We start from the raw sequence: 21,582 nt of genomic DNA, 5'->3' as shown, positions 1-21,582 counted from the left end.
TTATTGATTATTAATACTTATTTCATATAAAAATCATAAGTTATTAAAAGGTTTACTTATTTATATATATATATATATATATATATATATATATAGGGACTACGCTAAGATCAATGAGACTTATGTCTTGTGTCTCGGGGCTTACGTGTCGTCCTGTACGGTATAAAACGTCTCGCTTCATGCCCCTGTCTTTTAAAACACCGTTGTTGACGTTAGTAGACTAATCTATTCATTTGTTGGGCATTTCTTCCTGTGATCGTCTTTTCTACCAAAAACACTATATAAAGGTTTGCAACTGAGCATCCTTCGTCGAAAAATTATATTTTATATATAATTGGGAAAAGGGTTTGAAATATATCCGATTTTTGATCGAAATTGTTGTAAGAATATCAAACTTTAGGAATGACCCTTTACCTCCCCCCCCCCCCCACACTATTTAATAGTGTATATATAAGGTATATATGTGTCTATGTGGATATAAAAAATATTGCGTAATTATAATTAGTAATGTGTCCACGTGGACACATATATACCTTTAAAATACGCTATTAAATAGTGCAGAGATAAAAGGTTGTACATAAAATTTAGTATCATAATAATAATTTTGATCAAAATGAAAATATTTTTCAGACTCTTTTCCCAATATAACTAATGGGATGACATTTTTGACACCGTTAAAACAATAAAGTCACATAGCTAATGCTTAATCGGAGAAATGTTTATTTTGAAATAATTCCAAAATATAATAACATATCTAATAAAATAATCTTAAATTAGAATATATATTTTTTTAAAAAAGCTCCCCCTTTCCCTTTCTAGTCTATATATATTGTTGAATAATCTTTGTAAAGGATATTAATACTTATCTTCTACAATTTTCCTATAGTGTAACTCTATCTTTTTATTTCCAAGTCTAGTAAAATGGGTCTAAAGTCTGTGTTGTGTGCTAAGATAGAAATGAAAGCTAATAAGGATGTGTTTCATGATGTCTTTACAAATAAACCACACCATGTCTCTACTATGTGCCCTTTGCATATACAAGGTTGTGAGCTTCTTGAGGGTGTCTTTGGAACGGTTGGATCCAAAATTTGTTGGACATATATTCTTGGTAAGCCAAATATTTTTAAAAATTCGTCAAAAGGGGGGAATGACTTTCCACTAGAGGTGGAGGGACATTAGCTATCGATTTGAAAATTCAGTAGCTATTGTTTAGATCACATACTCATGTTCATTAAAAAAAAAATTAAAAATACAACGAGCTCCTATATTCTTTAGGGATGCAAGCTTAATAAGAAAAAATGACTTTATAAGAAAATTAAGTACGGAGATAAGTTGCACTGTATCCTCTATTTAGTTTCTCAATACCAACTTTTTCTTTTCTAAAGGACTCTTAAATTTGGGAATGACTTATTCTTTTTTTTCGTGTAAGACAGAAGGGGAAAAGAAGATCTCCAAGCAGGTAGTTGAAACTGTAGATCACGAAACAAAAGTGCTCACATTCAAAGAATTTGAAGGAGATCTAGTGAATAAATATGACAATTTTAAGGCAACTCTTCGTATCGAAACAAAAGACGAAATTGATTTGGTAAGTTGGACAATGGAGTATGAAAGGCCAAATGAGAATGTCCCTGAACTAGTAAATTTGTTGGACTTCGTTGTTGGTATGACCAAAGGTATTGATGACCATCATGTCAAGATGAATTGATAGGATCATATATGCACATGTGTGCGGTTTGAGAGTGGTAAAAAATAATCCATGTTGGTATCTTTGGTGATTTGATGTTTGTTTCTGTAATTGATACTTTATCAACTATGTAATTTTTGTCTTGTGTAATAAGACACGGGTGTGAAGTTTATATATTAATTTTCATAGCGGTATTTTATTTTTATTTTTTTAAAAATAATCAAATACATTCGTGTATTATCAAAAATAGTCGAAATATGCTCTTTATTATTGTAATTTGGCATTTAAATTTACTATTTACAATCCAAAGATCGCAAGCACTATGGTGAATTGGAAGGTGATTGGGGATACTTGTAAGCTCGGAGAGTTAGGCAAATAGTTAATCGAGCATTCAGATACAAGTTTTCCAAAATTGTTACTTTAGACACTAAATATAACATCACTTATTATTTTTTCAAAATATACAACACTGTACTGTCAAGTTTTTAATACTACACTTTTTATCCCCATTCATCCAACAAAGATGGAATTTTTTTTTCTTATATTAAAAAATCAATTCCAATGGAGAAAATCTCTTTCATAGGTGAAGTCACTATTGTTCTACTCATTGCTTCCATTTTTACACCAGTTTCTTTCAAATAGCTATAATGAAAAAAAATTCCGTCATTGAGAAATCTTTCAAAATCACTTCATTAACTCATTTTTAGATAAACTTTAGTAGTTTAAAAGGACTATTTATACACGTTCTCCATTTCAGGAGATTGATTTGAACCCAATCTTGTTCATTCGCGTTTCGTACGAATTTCTCAGTCATTGATCGCTAATTATTGATACCGTAATCTAGTATCTATCAATGTAGTTTATATATAACGATAGTAGCTAAATTTATTGTTGCTGTCGGTGATTATAAATGAGTATGAGAGGAGACTCCCAATATTTGGTATTGAAATTTTTTTAGCAAGACAATAGTCCTCATTGCTTTGCATCGCAAGGGTTCATATGACCATATGATGGCAAGCGTTTGAGGCCAGTGAGTTAGTCTACAAGCTAAACGACTTGGTGATTAGCTATCAAATGAATGAGAGAGGGAAAAACACATCATATATTCATATAAAGAATGGTATGCATGTTGTCTTGTCCATGATGAATATTGTGGTTGATAGGCCTATATTAAGGATAATTGTCATTGCGAGGCCCCTGATTGAACTAACAAATATATTAAACAACAATGACTTGATTGAAAATGAAAGTTTGGGTGATCAATAAAAAGAGAGCTTTAACGATCATTCAAATGAGAGCTTGGTGATGATTTAATGAATAGGTATTATCATTCAGTGGATGTTGAAGATCAGTCAGTAGATACGAAAGAATTCGATTTATTTAAAGAAATGTAGGGAGAGTAAGAATTGAGATCACAAACCAATCATATTTTCTTCTCTGATGCAACTAATTATTACATGTATCAAACATTCAGTATCAAGGGTCCAAATGATAAAGAGATTCAAAGGGCTGATTTTAGTTGTATTCATTATATTCTAAGCTATTGGAAAAGTTGGAAATAAGGTGTGATTTCCAAGGAAATGGTACGAGGGACAGAAATACGGATATTCATACTTTATCATTTTTATCTATATATATGATCGACTCTCTTAATATTGGTTCTAGCTATTATATCAAGGTAAGTAGGGATACTCATAGATTCATGTATTACTTCTTAGCTTTTGCTACTTGTATTAAAGGATTTGCCCACATGAGAATGATAGTTGAGATTGAGGACACTCATTTACATGGAAAAAAGAAAGACATGTTTAATAAGCATTGTTGCATAAAATATGGAGAACCATGCTTATCCATTGCCTTTTGTTTTGTGGACAAAGATAACGATGCATCTTGTACGTTCTTCTTTGAGAAGTTGAAGGAGACTGTAGTCGATGAATCACATTTGTATTTAATTTCCGATAGACACAAGAGCATTTTCAATAGTATTGCAAAGATTTACAATCACGATCAGAACGGATATTGCATGAGGCACCTGGGAGAAAATCTTTTGGTAAATCATCATTGTGGAGATTCCTTCATTCTATACTACAATGCGACAAAGACATAATTTTGGAGAAGTTTCAATAGTCATTTTGCAGAATTCAAGAATCCATGCCTCGATGCAGCCATCGTCCTTGAGTATGAAGTTGGTTTTGAGAAGTGGAACAGGGAACATTACCCAGACAATAGATATGATTGTGATGACCACAAATTGCTGATTCATGTTGATAAACAAGAAAGAATAGGTCCTACTTCTGAAAAAGGCATGTTCTTGTAGGGAATATGAATCGATCAAGATATCATGCGCTTATGTCATGACTGCTTTGCGATCGAAGTATGACAATGAATATGGTATAACATCTATGAATACTCTTTGTCTTTAATTATATATTTATAAAGGTGGAACATACTCTAAATATATCAACGTTGTTCCTCTCGAATCAAATGGTGTGTGCCACAAGAATCGTTAAACGTGGATATATTTTCATCCCTATAATTATCTAACAATAGCTAATTAATTTAGTGGAACAAATTGTTCTCTATTCTATGCACATGTAATCAGTTTGGTGCCAAACTTAATCTTGTAAGTTTTGCTCATCAATGATCAAAGGAGACAATTAAATTAAAATATATATATATATATATATATATATGATAATAAATTATGTTTAATTATATAGTTTCTTTTCTTATTTATTATATAGTGGATGTTAGTATTGCCCAGCAAACTTGAAGGGGTATCTTGCAAGCATTTAAAATTAATTAAGAAAATCAAAAATTCTATAATCATATATAGTCAATGTGTTAACACAGTTATTACTATTTAAGAAAATACAGAAAATAAATTCAAAATTTCAAAAATAAATAATTACTTGAAATCGAAAGAAGTAAAGGTTGAGAAATGATAAATAAAGAAAACGAAAGAAAAATAATATGAAAAACATATTCATAACACTACACATAAATTGCATGTGTCCTTCTACGAATGTATTTTTTTTTCTCTTCATTATGGGACTATAAATAATAGAGGGCTAACTCATCAGTGACCCTCTAAACTTGGTACAATCTTTCACTTAGACACATCAACTGAAGGATTTTCAGTTTAAACACCTAACGTAGGATCCCGATGTGTTTCTTTAACATTTTTTGCACAACTAAAATGTCGCGTGATTTTCATTGTTTCAAGGCACATAAACATCAATATTTCGTCTGATATAGCATCCCCAATGATAATATTACTCCACATCATCTATTTATATTATATTTTCTCCAATTGTACCTTAATTAAGACCCCAATTTCTTTTTCTTTTTCAATTTTTTCCGTTGATTTCAATTTCTCTCTTTCAGCCTTTCTTTAATTCTTGACCATTTATTCTTTCATGTCGAGCTTCTCCAATTCTTTCATGGAATCTGTGGATACAGGTCAATATTTTAGGTATGGTAATGAAGCACTATTAAAGACTTCATGGATCCAATTAAATCCAGAACGTAAATTTTTTACTTGTTTACTTGTTGAAGTTCAAAGGTAAAATTTTCAGTTTATATTTTTTTAAGTCAATTGGAAGATTACCGTCTAATTCTTTTTTATTGGTTTTATAGAAAATGGAGGGTTGTGACTTTTTCTTTTATAAATATCGACACCCTCTTCAAGCAAACAGGGTAATGTGAGGATTGTTGAAGAAAGTCAATGCATTTGATGAAAAATTAATACGAGCAAGAAATATATTTATTGTTGGTGTCATTGCTACTAGGTTGGTGATGTTTGGAATAGAAAGTAGAAGACTAATTGTTAGTGTTCTTGAGGTGTAGTAGTATTTTATGGTGTTCAGTCTAGAAGTATTTTAATGTTATTGTTGCTGTAGATTTTCGATGTAAATGTGCATTTTGAACGCAATGAAATTCTATGTTATTATTGCAGTAAATTTGATTTTTTAGCTACATACGTATTTCAATTTTGTTCTCACAATATAACACCAAAAACAAATAACAACCAATTCATCACAATATTTTCAAAATGTAGTCATATTCGTCACAATGTAAACCAAAATACATAAAAATGTAGACACATATACTGCATGCTCTATAATGAGCTCAAAGTAGCATTATATTACATACCATTCAAGGCTACAACTTTCAAAAAAGTTAATATCAGTATTAAAATAAGGCCTCAAAATAAAGTTAGCATAATCAAAAGTTATATACAACCTTCACAAAAATGTTTACTAGTACCAAAGAAAAGCTAGCATATTCCAAAAAATATTAGACAACAAAATAAGGCCCAAAATCAATCTAGTTTAAGTTTGTGTTACTTCTTATTTTTGTTAGCCATTTGTTTCAATTGGGAATTGGTGATATCATCCTTATTTTCCATCTCAAGCCTCTATCCGTTAAACTTGCATTCTTATAACTTAAACCTGTTGGTAGAATCCTTTGACTTAAAGCCTCAGACTATTTTTTGAAGAATATAATAAAATTAATATATAAACTTGTATTCATTTAAGAGATAAAGTATGTGACAAAATTACGTTTAGTATTTGAATTTTGCTTTCACGTTTGTAGATGCAAAATTCAACATTATTTGATCCACTATTAGTTGGCCTCTTTGGTCCCCCTTTTGCATAATCTTCTCCAGTTGCTACTCTTTTCCTTTTTTGTCTGGAAATTTGTCTTGTCCTTGGAGGTAGTTGACTAGTTATTCCTCTTGTAACAGAAATATTTGTATCCGCAAATGGTGGTGATTGGCTTGTTTCTGTAATTTTTCTAACCCTGTTAACTCTACTAATATCACCACAAACTGTTGTTGTTGATAAAGCATGGTTGCTTGATGTTGTTGATGCAGGTTGGTTGAATCTTAATGGTCCAGGTTGGTAGGAGTTTGTTGGTTCAGTATGTCTACTTCCTTGTAAACTTTAACCAGCAGTAAATTGTCAATTGTGATCTAGCTGGTTGTGAAGTATGGGCACCAACCTAAATATCAAACATAAAATTTGTTCGTTACATTCAACAAGAATTTAAAGAGGCACAAACAAATAATAAATTATTTTACCTTGCAATATTTTTGTTGTGGCCTTGTTGTTTACAGTTGGAACAAGTAATTTTCACCAACAAGTAATTATTACCCATTGTTTGGACATCTTTTCATACTTTTTTCTTGATTCATTTTTATTTTTTCTTCTATTCTATGGAGGTCTACCAGGCATTTCTTAAGGCTCAGGAAGCTCAATCCTTGAATTACTAGTTTCAGGCCACATCTTCATATTTAAAATTGGTTAAATGAAATGATTATAAGCCTTTAATAAGGTATCCTTCCTATACTAATGGTTCACAAGTGGTTCAGATTCCTGTTTTATGTGGCACAAAATAGAAATAACATATTTGACATGGAATGTCTCTTAATTGCAAAGTTCTAAAACAACAAACTCTATCAGTCAAGTTGATTGTATCCATATAATACCTTTCTCCAATATCAAACCAAACATCAACATTCCAAAGCACCTTGCATATCCTAGATTTGTCCTTGTTCTCCTCCAATATGAGTTTAGTCATAGGTGCAATATCATATATTCAGGTGTCAACAAACTTAACATTATCCACAGTTCTAGTCATTAGTTTTCTCCTAATTTTCTCTAACACAGTTATTATAGATACTTGTGTCTACATGATAAGATCCATGAGTTAAAATTTCTCACGTATTATTTTAAATTGCATCACATTGAAAAGCTCTAACCCGTGACATTTGTGCATGATGTAAGAAATCATCATTTATTTTCTTACTAAGTCTTCTCATTTTATGAAGCTCCTTAATGTATTTCACTTCAAAAGTTGCCTTGGGACATTTCCAGAATTATTTTCTCCTCTCCTTTCCCTTTCATCTTTTACTTCAATTAGACCAGATGTGTCTACCACACACTCTTACATCAATATTTAATAGCAGTTCACCAACAACTTTTAGAAGACCCTACAATATAATACAATTTAATACAATTCACGAAAAAAATACGTTTCTACATATCTACAATAATCAAAGTAATAGACAATTACCTTCTACAAAATTGACATTACAATAAAATCCTGCCTAGTACCCAATTGCAGGTCCACTGTCAAGTAGTTGATAAAAAAACTCCAGTTGTGTTTTGTCTCCTTGTCCACAACTGCCTAGGCTATAGGAAATATCTGATTGTTTTCATTCCTTCCAACTGCTATTAAAAGCTCACCCTTACAAGCACTCTTTACGAAATATCCATCAAATTCTATTAATCTTCTACATCCTTCCTTCCGCTCCTTCTTCAATGTATCAAAGCATACATATAAGTACACAAACAAATTCTTTCCTAGTACATGAGTTTCACTATCTATCCTTATCCAAACATTTTATATATCAGAAGTGGTTTGTTCTACAACTTCAACATAATCAGATAACCTTGCAAATTACATATACAAATCACACATGATATCTCTAAAAATCATTATCTTTGCCTTGTAACAAATTGTTCTACCCACATATAATCCTAATTTTCCTGCACAATTTTTGTATTTTTCAAATCCTCAAAGATGATTTCTTAGTTATTTAATCCATGAATCTACTTGTCATGAACTTAGTTGTACACATTTTGTTCTTATTTGATGTAGAATACTTGTGTATAGAATGATAATTCTGAATCATAAAGTTACCAGAATTCTTATAAATAGCATCACAGCCCAACAATTTGCATTTTTTGGATTTGTATTTAGCTCTCAGTTTATGAGCTTCATGATATACTGTGGTTTCACGGTATATTTAATGTTTTTTCCTTAAGTTTAGTGTGTGTCCAAAAGCCTTTTTGTATTGATTTTTATGTAAGTTTCTCTTTATTTGCAGGAAATCTGTCTAAAGATGAACGCGGAAATTTTTGAGCAAGAAATGCAGAAAAGTTACCACCTACGGAGCTTGTGACGGTCCGTCGAGCGTGTGACGGTCCGTAGGTGGCATCATGGTGAAGTTGTTGAAGGAAGATGGGGAAGTCTGACCAATTGTGGGATTACGAAGTTCATGACGGACCATCATAAACACGACAGTCCGTCCTGTTGGTTCGTCGTGCTGATCAGAGAGTAGTTCCAGTACCCAAATTCCAAGAAGTCTAAGTGTTATAGAACGAAGACCCTTTACAGACCGTCGTGCTTGGAATGGTCCGTCATACCTGTTCGTCGAGGGTAATGAAGAAAGCAGAAGAAGAAGTTGTGAAGTATAGGATGACGGAGGCCATGATGGCCCTTCGTGACCACTACGGCCCGTCACGAGGTCCGTCGACTCGGACGCGTTTTGACAAATTTTCAGCAATTAGAGTCCTTCTTTTATTAGGCTTTTGTTGTTTATAAATAGTTGAAAAAACCTCGTTTTTAGGGTTAGACTCTTGGTTATTGTTAGCATCTTTGTTACGATACTCTTGGATATTAGACTTTTGATTTATTGAAGGATTAATTTCAGTAATTGTTACACTTTTTCTGGAATTAATTGTTGGTGATTTTGTTGATTAATTAAGTGAACTTTTGGATTTTATTCTTTTTCATCAAAGTAAGTTCACGAATTCTTATATTAAATATATGAATATTGTGATTATGATTATGGGTAACTAAACTCCATAACTAGGGTTGTGGGAACCATGTGCAAATAATGAGGTAAAACCTAACTAAAATAACAATTCTACAATAGTGTCTTGCATGTATTGATAATTCTTTCGCTTAGAAGCCTTTTTAACGGATGACCAATGTTAGAACTCGCCTGAATGTTACTTGCCAGACCAAGGAGGTAGACAATAGGAAAAGAATTATCAACATAGATTTAGTGTATACTATCTAATAGGTTAGTATTGATTGGTCGAGGTAATAACTTTGTCAAATATCGAATACAATGCTTAATATAAGGTAAAGGTAAGGGTTAGTAAAGCAACACACGTAGCCGGACCAAGGTGCGAAGTGAAATTTTCTAGATGTCGGACCAAGGATTTAGAAATACATAACTTATCACTTTGCATGCAAGATACTAGGAAAGAATTGTTATAGTTAGAGTTATCAAGTTAGGAACCTGTGGGGAACACTTAAACCCTAGTTATTTTGATTAATTGATTAAACTCCAAGATTTGAATCTGTTAGTTGTGTTACTTTAACTTAGTTAGTTATTTTCATTAATTTAGAAATAAACCCCCCCCCCCCCTTTATTGTCTTTTGTTTTCTAAGGAAATAATTGACTGAACAATAGTAACAATAGATTAAAGTTAAGTCTGAACTATTTTCCTCGTGAGAACGATCACAAACTCATTAGTTGGGTTCTTTACTTGATACGACCGCTTTACTTCTTATTTGCGAAGTTAGTTTGAGCGTATCACTTCATTAGGCCTTAACTTAATTTGATTAAAGATTTCAACAACATATTTTGCCAAAGCCTTTCTAAATTTCTTAGCATTTTCAAAAATCATTCCAAGTTCAAAAATAGTAACACTACATTCATCATCATACCTAACCTTTTTGCTCTTTCTTTTTCATAGTAGATCAACATCTCTAACAGTTTCTGCATCTAGTATATATGTGTTACACTATCACATTCTAAGCCTTCAATATACTTTCATCTCCTTCCAATCTGCCAACATAACTATCCTTCTTATTTATTCCAATATCTTCGAAGTCTCTATCCACACCAGCCTCACCTATTGATACTTCTTCAGGTATTATTTTCCTTTTCCTAAGATTAGCATTTATTTTCTTCCTACGATTATAGATTCTTTTGTTTCTCCTTTTAGCCCTAATGGATCTCAATTTTTTATCAATATCTGAATCATTTTCATCTGGAATAGCATAAACATATCTGCCACTACTAGGTAGATTCAATTTAGCTTCATTGTGATTTGTATCACCTCCAGACAGTTACATATCAACTCCATTCAAATCTGAATCATTCTCCAAAGTTCCCTTAGTATTTATACCTCAGACCATGGTAAAAGACCAGTTGAAGCTAGAAATTCTATTAATTCATTGACTTCATAGACCGCATACACATGAAACTCATCACCATCTACCAAGTCTTTCATAAATTCTAACAATTGAGTATCAGAAGTAACTTGAACTAATTCATTGTTTTATTCACACTAAAATCTCTTTACGTTTGTTTACCTAAGGTCTTTAGTGTAGGAAAGAATCTCGGCAAGACTAAAAGGATCTTTATCTATGCTAACATCAAATACATTTACTTCTCGTTAGTTAGTAAGTAGGTAGGTTTCCAACAACATACCCCATGATGAAAATAAGTTAAAATATAGTTGTACATATTCCGAAAAGAAGACCCCCAATAAAAAAAATATCCAAAAAGTCACTTACTTTATCAGCACTAGTTAAGTCAAAACCTAGATTAAATATGAAATTAAAGAAAACAGAATCAACAACAAAATACACCTTTTTCAAGAAAACAAAATACACTATTACCTTCAATTTCTCCAATGTCGCACAACCCAAAACCTCGTCAATACGATCTTAAATCTGAAAAATGGCAACATAAATACAACAATGGTTATTACTTAGAACGAATTGAAGGAAAAACAAAGGAATACATGTGAAGTGAAAACAGATTTGCTTAGGGTTTTCATCAGAGAAGAGAGAGAATCGTATGAAGGAGTTGAAAGATCAACATTCCCTTTTTCAGTTTTTCTTTTAGTTTGCAAAAAAAAAAAGTGTAAAGAGGTTTAAGAGTTGGCATCATATAATTGATCCACGTAGAACGGTTGTGTTGCACGTGCCTATGTCTAGCGAAGTTTGTGCAAAAAGTGTTAAAGTGACACACGTGGATCCTAATTGTGAGACATTGTACCAAGTTTAAGGGGTTATCGATGAATTAGGCCAATAATAAAAACAATTTTTATGAAAATGTTTTAGGAATTATATCAAGTATAGTTTTTCGATAAAAAGTGATATGATGAACCACTTAGCTCTCCCCTTACATATTCCCCGGAATATCTACTAATCTCTAATTTTATACTCTCTTCGTCCAATAATTGTTGTCCGCTATATTAAAGATAGTCGTCAAACAATACTTGTATGGCTTAGAAAATGAAGAGATAATTGATCTTTTATATCTATTTTACCCTTGCTATTAAATACTATTTATCATCAAACACATTTCTCAAAGCATTAAATTTAATAAAGTGAAAGGATGATAAGTAATATTACTCCTAATATTTATTGTTTTCTAAGATGTGTGTCAAACTCACAGTTGACAACCATTGCTGGACATAGGAATATAAATAGACGATTTTATTAATGACAAACTAGAACTCTCAGTTAGTAATATTTTTGTATTATTTTGTCTATTATCAATATGCAAATTCAGAATATTGTATTGAACGCTCCATGCGATATGATTTTAAGATGCTAATATGTAATTTTTACAAAATTAAATATTAATCATTTTAAGGATCCTCGAGAGATTAAGAGTCTTCACTATTAAAAGGGCTTAAACTAGCTAGGGTTGCATATCTATCAGTACAATTTTTAAAATTTATCAATTTGGCTTATTTGTATCGGTTTTTAGAGATGCTAAACCGTTATTGAACTATTAAGATATTGGCTTATCGATTATTGATTTATCGGTTTTTATCGTTATTGGTTTGGTTATTGGTTCAACCGTTAAGATTTGACTCACAAAAAAAACCCATCGAAAATCACTTAGAAACAAGGTAATAAACCAAATGAACCATGCACATGAGTTCACAAGTTACCTCTTGCCCAAAAACAAACATTTTTACATTGTAGAATAACCAAGTGTATAAATATAGGAAACCAAACTATAAGTGACGGACTTTAAATACAAGATAGTATAAATTTAAATATTTAATTTACTATCGGTTATCGGTTAACACGTTCAAAAAAAAACTCAATCCATTAACAAAATTGATAATCCAATAAAAATAATTAAAATTGTTATTTAACTGCTAAACCAATAACTCAATACTAATAAATTAATAACTTTTTTTTATTCGTGTTATCGATTTTGAACAACCCTAATTTAAATTTGATCTTTGAAATAAAAGGAATGTAACTCCAACGAAATAATTAGAAGTAAGTTGAAATGTTAAAAGGCAAATGAAATTAAAATTTAAATTGATGTGAAAGAAGAATTCCTTATGTAAAAATATTTATAGAGGTTAAAACAACAAATTATTGCGGTGGATATATGTAGGGGAGACAATAAATTTCTTTGTAGATTTGTCCCATAGTTTTAAATGTCAAATAGAAGCTCCCTCAAAGCTAAAGATTTGTTGGCGATATTTTTTGAGATTATTCATGTATTTTCGAAAAAGAAAAATGAATTAAATAATTTCAAAAGTAAATATATTTAAAAAATATAACAAGGAGTAAATATAATCTGATACTGAAATTATAGAGATAAATATAATTCTTTTCTGTTTTAAAAATAAATAATTAATGTTAAGAAAAACATAAAAAAAAATATATATATATTTTACTAATATGTTGAAAATGTCAAATAAATAAATGCATTATGCCACTACGCTAGGAAGTGCATGAAACAATAAATTCATGTCCCCTTGTTAGAGTCAAGGCAACAATCCCCTCCAACCACCTGCCTCATGCAGAGTGATTTGAATTCATAATCGTTATTTTGATACTTTATCATTAATAATTAAGATTAAGTGTCTATCATTGTATAAAATGTTATAGCTGATAATAAATATATAATTATATTTTTTAATTAAGTCTATCAAATAAGTATGATGCTCAATAATAATGTAAATTCGAACCATTCAACCCCTCGTAGATCTAATCATAGACCAAATATAGATATGACCTTTTTTTTCCTCTTGTAATTTTCAGAAAATAAAGAAACATCACCACTTATAAATGAGACCTAGCTTCACACATAACTTTATAAATCTTATCTTTTTGCCACGTGAACACTTGAAACATCACTATATTTCAAAAAGATAAAAGTATCAGAATCATATCTAAATTATTCACTTTTTTTAGTTTATACTTAAACTATTGAAAGTGTGAATTTCATATCTAAACTATTACTTTTCAGTTTGAGAAACACATTAGTGGTGTGTGTAATGCATCGCTTTTATATGAAAAAACTTTGACACATGACATTCCACATAGATAAAATATTTTATCTAGATAAAAACTAAATAATAAAAATTTAATATTAATTAAAAATTAAAATTATCCAAATAAAAATTAAATTATTTTCTTATCTCACTCCACTACCTTCTCCATGTACCCCCTCCCTCACAACAATCCCATTCTTTTTTTTAAAAAAAGAATCATTTATAAAATATTTTAAAATTTTCATATTCCATCCTCCCCCCTCCCTCCCCCTCCTCACGATAGAAATTGATATTATTTTATTTAAAAAAATCTACCTTATCCTATTTAATTTTTCACTCTTAATTTTTATTTTTTTTACCTTTTTTCTTATTTTGTGTTAGATATGCACGTACATATATTTTTAAAAGAAAAAAAATCTACTAGTGTATTGAATATAACATAAACAACTAAAAAATATAAAAAGTCTTGTGGCTACAAATAAAACTATTTTCGATATGTGTATCTAAACACTAGGGGAAAAAATTGAGAGCAGAGGATTAAATGGGATGGGTAGAATTATATTTTTTTTAAAATAAAATAATATCTAAATTAGTATTTGAGGAGGGGGGAGGAGATGAAGTAAAAAATGAAATACTTTTATAAAAGAAATTCAAACGAAATAAAATTTTAAAAGATGGTGTGGGGTAAGAAAAATAGTTTTTATATTTTATTTTATTAAGAAAATATTTTTTTATAATAGTTTTTTAATTTTTAATTTAACTAATACTAAGAATTTATTTATATTTTGTCAAGATTGAATGTTTTGTCAATATGTAGTGTGATGTTAAAATTCTTTAAAATAAAAGAGAGAGTGTATTATAAATCCATAATGAGAATGGTATAAAAGAGAGGTGTGTTTTTCAAACTAAAAAGTGATAGTTTAGGTATGAAACTCAAACTTTTAATAGTTAAGGTATGAAACTCAACAAAAAGATATAGTTTAAATGTGTTTTTAATACTTATCTCTATTTTAAATGAAAAATTTATTTTTAGCTAATGCATAAGCCTAGATTTTATTTTGCATTATAAACATTTCTTTTTAGAAAATTGTATCATCTAGAAGTAGTTGAAACAGTGTAATTGCATAGTATATATATGACACCAATGTGACACATTTTTCTTTTGGGCTGTATTAAAAAAGAATATTACTATTTTATAATAATTAGAAATAATTTAACTTTAAAATTTATTTTTATCTTTAATGAAAAGGTTTTCAACCATACAAATATTTAAAGATTATTTTAGATCACAAGTTTTAAAAAAAAATTATAACATATATCATATCAAATCAAATAAAATAAGACGGAGAGAAAATATTAATACTGCTGCTAATGCATGAAAAATGAAATTTGTGTCACTTTTCTTAAGAAATGTAGTTGTTGAAAAAGTTAAAATAGTTGTTGAAAAAGTTTAAGTAGTAAGGGACATGATTAGGATGTTTGTACCATCTTTGATATTTAAAAAGGATTAAAAAAATCAAATAGATAAATAGATCTCAAAACTTGTTGGATTTTTTTTTCCAGGTATTTTAGTTACGTTATTTTTTTATTGAATCATTGAATTATCCATAATTTATTTCGTTTAAACAAATATTGTTGTCTGATGTGGAACCAGATTTGTGAGGGGTGTTGATAGATGATACATATGTTGTTCTAGAACTCATTAGTCCAATTAATTGTGAAAATATTCTAGAATAATTGTATTTTACTTAAGTCATGTGAACACGTTAGAAAATAAATGAGACTAACAGAAAAACCGATCAAAATCAACCAACAGTGTTTTAAAGGAACAAATTATGGTTGGTTCAATGATTTAATAGGAAAATGACGTAGTTGAGATACTTGAGAAAAAAACTCAACAAGTTTAAAAATCCGTTTATGTATTTGGCCATTAAAGATCCTCCCTTTTCCCCTTCTAGTCTATATATATTGTTGAATAATCATTGTGAAAGACATCAACACTTCTGTGTTGTGTGCTAAGATAGAAATGAGGGCTAATAAGGATGTGTTTCATGATGCATTTACAAATAAACCACACCATGTCTCTTCTATGTCCCCTTTGCATGTACAAGGTTGTGAGCTTCTTGAGGGTGCCTTTGAAACCGTTGGATCTAAAATTTGTTGGACATATACCCTTGTTAAGTTGAATATTTAAAAATTTCTTAACAAAATATTTTTCGTCAAGAAGGGGTTGAAAATTTCTGCTAGGGACGAAGGGAGAATATTAGCAAACAATTGAACAAATCTAGTACCTATTGATTAGATCATATACTTATGTTAGGAATTTCATTAAATATGTATGAATATTTAAGTGTGAATCCAATAACTAAGACAAGGTAGTGGGTTTGGTAACATACTCAAAACACATTTACTTCAAATCTTAGCCTGATCTTTGCTTTCCACATTTACTTCAAATCTTAGCCCAACCTTTGCTTTCCATTCATGAAATCATTTTCCTCTCAGGGGTCGTTTGGTACAAAAATGAATAATGCAGGGATTAGCAATGCAGGGATTATTAATGAAGGGATAATTTTTATCAAGTGTTTGGTTCATTGTTTCTTATCTAATTTTATGTGTGGTTTAAAAGTTTTTTAAAAAAAAACTTTCCAATTATATCCTAGAGTTATTATGAGATTTTGTATTTCATGTAATTGAGTCAAAGTAGATAATTAACGGAGTATATTATTTTTTTATAACATTTTTAACTAGTTAGGAGAATAATTTTTTTTGTCATGTTCACTATTTTCTCACTTAAATTATTTGAGAGTAAATAATTGTCATCTTAATAAATTAGAGTTAATAACTCAAAAGGTCACACAACTATAATGATTATAGAGAAAATTTATTGAACTTTCTTTTGTATCAATAAATTTTAAAAAACTCTTTATCATAAAATAAAATAAAAATATAAAATAAATATAGAAAAATAAATTAAACTATTTTTATACTCGAGATGTGTGTGTAATATATATATATATATACACACACACACACACACTCTTGTTTTAGACTACTTGTGTAATGTTTAATGAACTTTCATTAAGAGACAATATTTTACTTATGAATTGTTCTTAAATTCATACATCAACATTAAAATATTAGTCGGATTATAATATTTTATATTAATAATAAATAGATTAAGTAATTCATATTTTAGAAATAAAAAATTATATCTAAATAATAAAATTTGTAAGCTAATTTATTTAAATAACTTTATTAGTATAAATATAAAATATAAAATATAAAATCAAAAAAATAAATAAAATATTAAAAGTATTTGAGGGGTATTTTTGTCTTTACCTAGAATAGTCTCATGGTATTAGAACTAATACCTCCAAATGGAAGGTATTAGTAATACATCCCATGATACCATATTGGAGGTATAACTAATCCATGGATTAGTTATACATAGGCTCAAATTCCTACCAAACATAGTACTAAATAATACCTTACATAATCCATGGACTATTTCTTCTAATGCAGCCAACCAAACGACCCCTTAGTGTCATATTTACTTACCTTGCTCCATTTAATAATTAAATATTATTATTATTATTATTATTATTATTATTATTATTATTATTTGATAGAATATGATAGAATCGATAATTCATGTTTTGATGATAGACAAGAAGCGCAAATAATCAGTAGCAAATGTACGCAGCAAAAAAAGCCAAGCTCGAGTCCAAGATCGAGTAAAATGGGTCAGCCAAGTAATCAAGAAAATAGAATTATTTGTCAAAGCCAAAAATAATATATTAAAGGTATAAGTTGATACAAATAAGGAAAACCTTAAATATATTATTAAGGAAGGAAGTTGTGTATAATAAGGATTGTACTTTAAAAGAAGAATTTTTGTTTAAACATAACTTTCTTACCTTATCAGCAAGGATTGTACAAGACAAAAACTCTATAAGAAGAGCACGAGGCAGAGGAAAATAGCACTACTCCACGCAGAGAACAAGGGAGAATTATTCATCAAATTGAAGTCTTCAAGGTTGATAGGATTGCTACGTTTAAAACATTCTTGAGTGAGAAGGTTTTATCGTGTAGAACTATTTGTCTTGTTTTTTATTTTGATTGTAATTTATAGTTTGTTGTACAAAGGGTGGGTTTGGCTCTTTGTAGGGTTGAGTGTTAGTAAGAGGTGTAACAAAAGGTGGGTTTGGCCTTTTGGAGAGATCGATTGGAGTCAATCGAGGGAGTAGTAGAGATAAGACTTTTGATTATTGAGTTGTAATCACAAAATCTTATAGTTGAATTAATAAAACGAGGTTTTTCCTTTCTTGAGTGAGGAAGGTTTTTAATTCAATAAGTGTTTGTGTCTTTACTTAAAAGCAACTTACAAGAACCTGGTTCTTGGTCTTGGGTAAGGTTTCTTCAATTGGTATCAGAGCAGGTCTTTTCGTTAAAAGATTCACACCTTGAAAAGACTCAATGGAAGCACCACCTACCCCAAAAGAGGGAGCTTCACAAACACGACCACCACTGTTCAATGGCAAATATTATGGATGGTGGAAAAATCGTATGATGGACCATCTTATTGGCGAAAACCCTGATCTATGGGGAGTAATTCTAGATGGCCAAACCATACCTATGAAAACCGCAACTGATGAAATCACCAAAATCCCAAAGGAAAGAAAAGAATGGAATGCTGAAGACAAGCTTGCAATCCAAAACAATGCCAAAGCCAAGAAAATTTTGATCTGTGTCATAGGACCAGACGAATACAATCGAATCTCGTCCTGTCAAGATTCCAAAGCCATATGGGAAACACTACAAACCGCTCATGAAGGAACAACACAAGTCAAGAAGTCCAAAATTGATAACTTGAAGAGGCAATATAAGCTGTTCAGGATGACAGAAGGGGAGACTATTCAAGACATGCACACCAGGTTCACCTCCATCATCAATGAGATGTACTCCTTGGGAGAGATAGTTCCTAATGGAAAGGCAGTAAGGAAACTCTTGAGTGTCCTTCCTGAAACTTGGGAAAGTAAAGTCGAGGCTATCACTGAAGCCCGCGACCTAGACTCACTGGCCATGGATGAGTTGATTGGTAATCTCATCACATACGAACTTAAGAAAAACCAAGAAAATGAAATTGAAGGAAAAAGGAAGGAAAGGAACCTGGTTCTAAAGGCTACTACATCAGATGATTTTGAAGATGAAAATATTGCCCTCATAACCAAAAGGTTCACCAGAATGCTAAAGAGAGGGCAGGCCTTTCAAAAGAAAACTTCTCAAAAACCATCTGAAAACACTAAAGACCAGGTTTGTCATAAGTGTGGGAGCCCAGATCACTTCATCAAATTCTGTCCACTTTGGGCTTTAGAGCAGAAAAAGGCAAACTTTGAGAAGGGGCAAGACATCAAGAATGATAAGTACATTCCCACAAACAGAAGAATGACCAATCAAGAAGCAGATCTTTCAACGAGAAGAGCATTTGCCGCTATGGGGGACTTATTTGAAGAAGAATTTGAGGATGGAGGGTTCGAAAATCAATCACTACTTGCAATAGAACAATCAAATAAATATGATTTTCTTGCACTCATTGCTGAAACAGATTCTGAAGATGATAAAGAAGATGACAATCAAAGCAAGGTAAGTTTTCATCACATCAAAGTAAATATTGAATCATATTCTAAAAAGGAACTAGAGTCCTTATTGAGTACTCTTATAGATGCATATCAGTCTGTCAGTTTTGAAAGAGAACAAGTGATGGAAAACTATGCATCTTTAAGAGAAGTCAATGACAATCTTGACACAATCACTTTCTTCAAAATAAATTAAAAGAACAGATTAAAATCTCAGAGTTAAGTCACAAGGGCAAAAACTCTGCTAGTGAACTTCAATTAGCTCTAGAAGAAAAAATAAAATTGTTAACCATAAAATATCAAGCTTTAACAGAAAGGAATAGGTTGTTACAAGAAAATCTTGATCATACCAAACTGGATCTGGAAAGAAAGCTTAGATGGACCAGGTCCTCTGAAATTTTAACTTAGATTCAAGAAAAGCAAACCACTAGTCGAAGTGGGATAGGTTTTAAAAAACAGAATAATCTTGTGTCACACACTAGTCACATGTCTAAAAGTTTATGCACTCATTGTGGAAACTCAGGTCATTTAAAGAATCAATGTAAAGCTTTATTTGAGGCTTTTCAGAAAAATGTTAAGTTCACCAAAAAGGAAAAGACTGATACGGCTAAGAACCTGGTTCGAAAAAAAAATGCTCCAAATGAAAGGTTTTCTTATTTGCCTTTATGGGCTAGAAGAAATCTTATTCATCCTTTTACTCACATAAAGGGGCCCAATCTAATCTGGGTTCCCAAGACTAATCTTTGACTAGTGTTTCAGATGAAGGTGAGAGGGAAAAGACCAACTTGGTACATGAATAGTGCATGCTCCAAAATGGGGCTAAAAATGATAGAAAATTTCCTCTCGCTCTTTGATTTTCAAGGAGGCAGTTTATTCCTTGAAAAGGATGAGAAAAATGAAAAAAAAGGTTGAAGAAAATGACATGATATCAAACATCTTTGATGATGCAAATTTAGGGAACACTGCATATGAACCTGGTTCACAGCTAACAATCATTGATACACCTGCAACATGAATTACTACTTATCTATGGTTCTGGAGATTGGATGAATATTAGAGCAATCGAGACAGTAAGAGTAAGACACACCTTTGGGGAAACTTTGTTGTGTGAACATGGTCCTTGTTGTTCATTGGAAGGTATTAAAAATTGACAAGGGCTGGTTCTCTGTGAATCAGCTTGAGATTCATTTGATCTGGGAGAATATGATGATGCGACATTCTTGTGAAGGCCTTGAATATGAAGAACTTGAGAAAAATCAGTCAAAGCATGGTGTTATCGAAACAAGTTGATGCATTATCATGATTTCCTTTAATAATTGGTTAGTAAAAGAATAATCTTACGCTTGAGTAATTATACAATGAATATCTGCTAACTCAACCTCGTACTGTAACAAGTACACACTCAAGTCACATCTCAAACAATGCTTAGAAAGTTTGTGGACGTTATCTCTACTCTTTGCTAACACCATTAAGTAAATCATGAAGAAACACACAAAAAAAGAAAGGGGGAACCTGGTTTCTCTGTAATACTCAGGTATGTACCATCCTTTTTCAATGCATTAATTTCTTGAGTTTGGGTCAAACATAAGCACTAATGAACCTGGTCGATCATCAAAAATTCAACTTTCTTAAAGATCACCAAGAACCCTCTTTGACAATAAGCATCGTTCAATCTCAAACTGCTCTAATGATGAAAATCTCAGTATTGAAGTCACTCATGCTTTAATTTAGGGGGAATCTTGCTTTACAACCCACATCTGAACCAGGTTCACAAACTCCAAATTGATATTTCATCCATTCAAAGTGTATAACTTGTCTATCTCTCAGGGGGAACAATTCTCACAGAAATAAATTGTTGCTTGCTTTCATTATTGATAAACACATCTCTTTATGCACCAAAATGTGATGAATCTCTTACTAGTAGTTGGTACTCCATCAAAGTTGTCATCAAGAAAAAGGCTATCCAAAAAAAAAGGTGATGATGTATCTCATGTTTCTCTTGATGAAATTTCACATTCTAAGAAAACTGATCAGAATAAAGAAGCTGGTGCACAATGGGAATACTGGAAAAAAAAATTATCAATGGCAGTAAACATCCCTTTCTTCCTCACTTTAATAATCTTTGTCCCAATCC

The 21,582-nt window shown here is 30.9% G+C and overlaps 3 long non-coding RNA genes across 3 annotated transcripts; 2 read left to right on the top strand and 1 right to left on the bottom strand.

Moving 5' to 3' along the window:
• Positions 1-882: 882 nt before the first annotated feature.
• On the top strand, positions 883-1,864 carry LOC104649051 (uncharacterized). Its single transcript, XR_011211484.1, has 2 exons — positions 883-1,108; positions 1,434-1,864. It is a non-coding gene; the product is annotated as an uncharacterized lncRNA (long non-coding RNA).
• A 4,332-nt stretch (positions 1,865-6,196) lies between these two features.
• LOC138338265 (uncharacterized) lies at positions 6,197-11,404 on the bottom strand. Its single transcript, XR_011211702.1, has 2 exons — positions 11,177-11,404; positions 6,197-6,691 (listed from the first exon to the last, which is right to left on the bottom strand). It is a non-coding gene; the product is annotated as an uncharacterized lncRNA (long non-coding RNA).
• On the top strand, positions 7,812-9,320 carry LOC138338266 (uncharacterized). Its single transcript, XR_011211703.1, has 2 exons — positions 7,812-8,111; positions 8,583-9,320. It is a non-coding gene; the product is annotated as an uncharacterized lncRNA (long non-coding RNA).
• Positions 11,405-21,582: the final 10,178 nt, after the last annotated feature.

The sequence above is a fragment of the Solanum lycopersicum genome, chromosome 9 (assembly GCF_036512215.1).
Source record: "Solanum lycopersicum chromosome 9, SLM_r2.1".
Classification (NCBI taxonomy): Eukaryota; Viridiplantae; Streptophyta; class Magnoliopsida; order Solanales; family Solanaceae; genus Solanum; species Solanum lycopersicum.
This window is presented reverse-complemented; position numbering and strand designations above follow the sequence as displayed.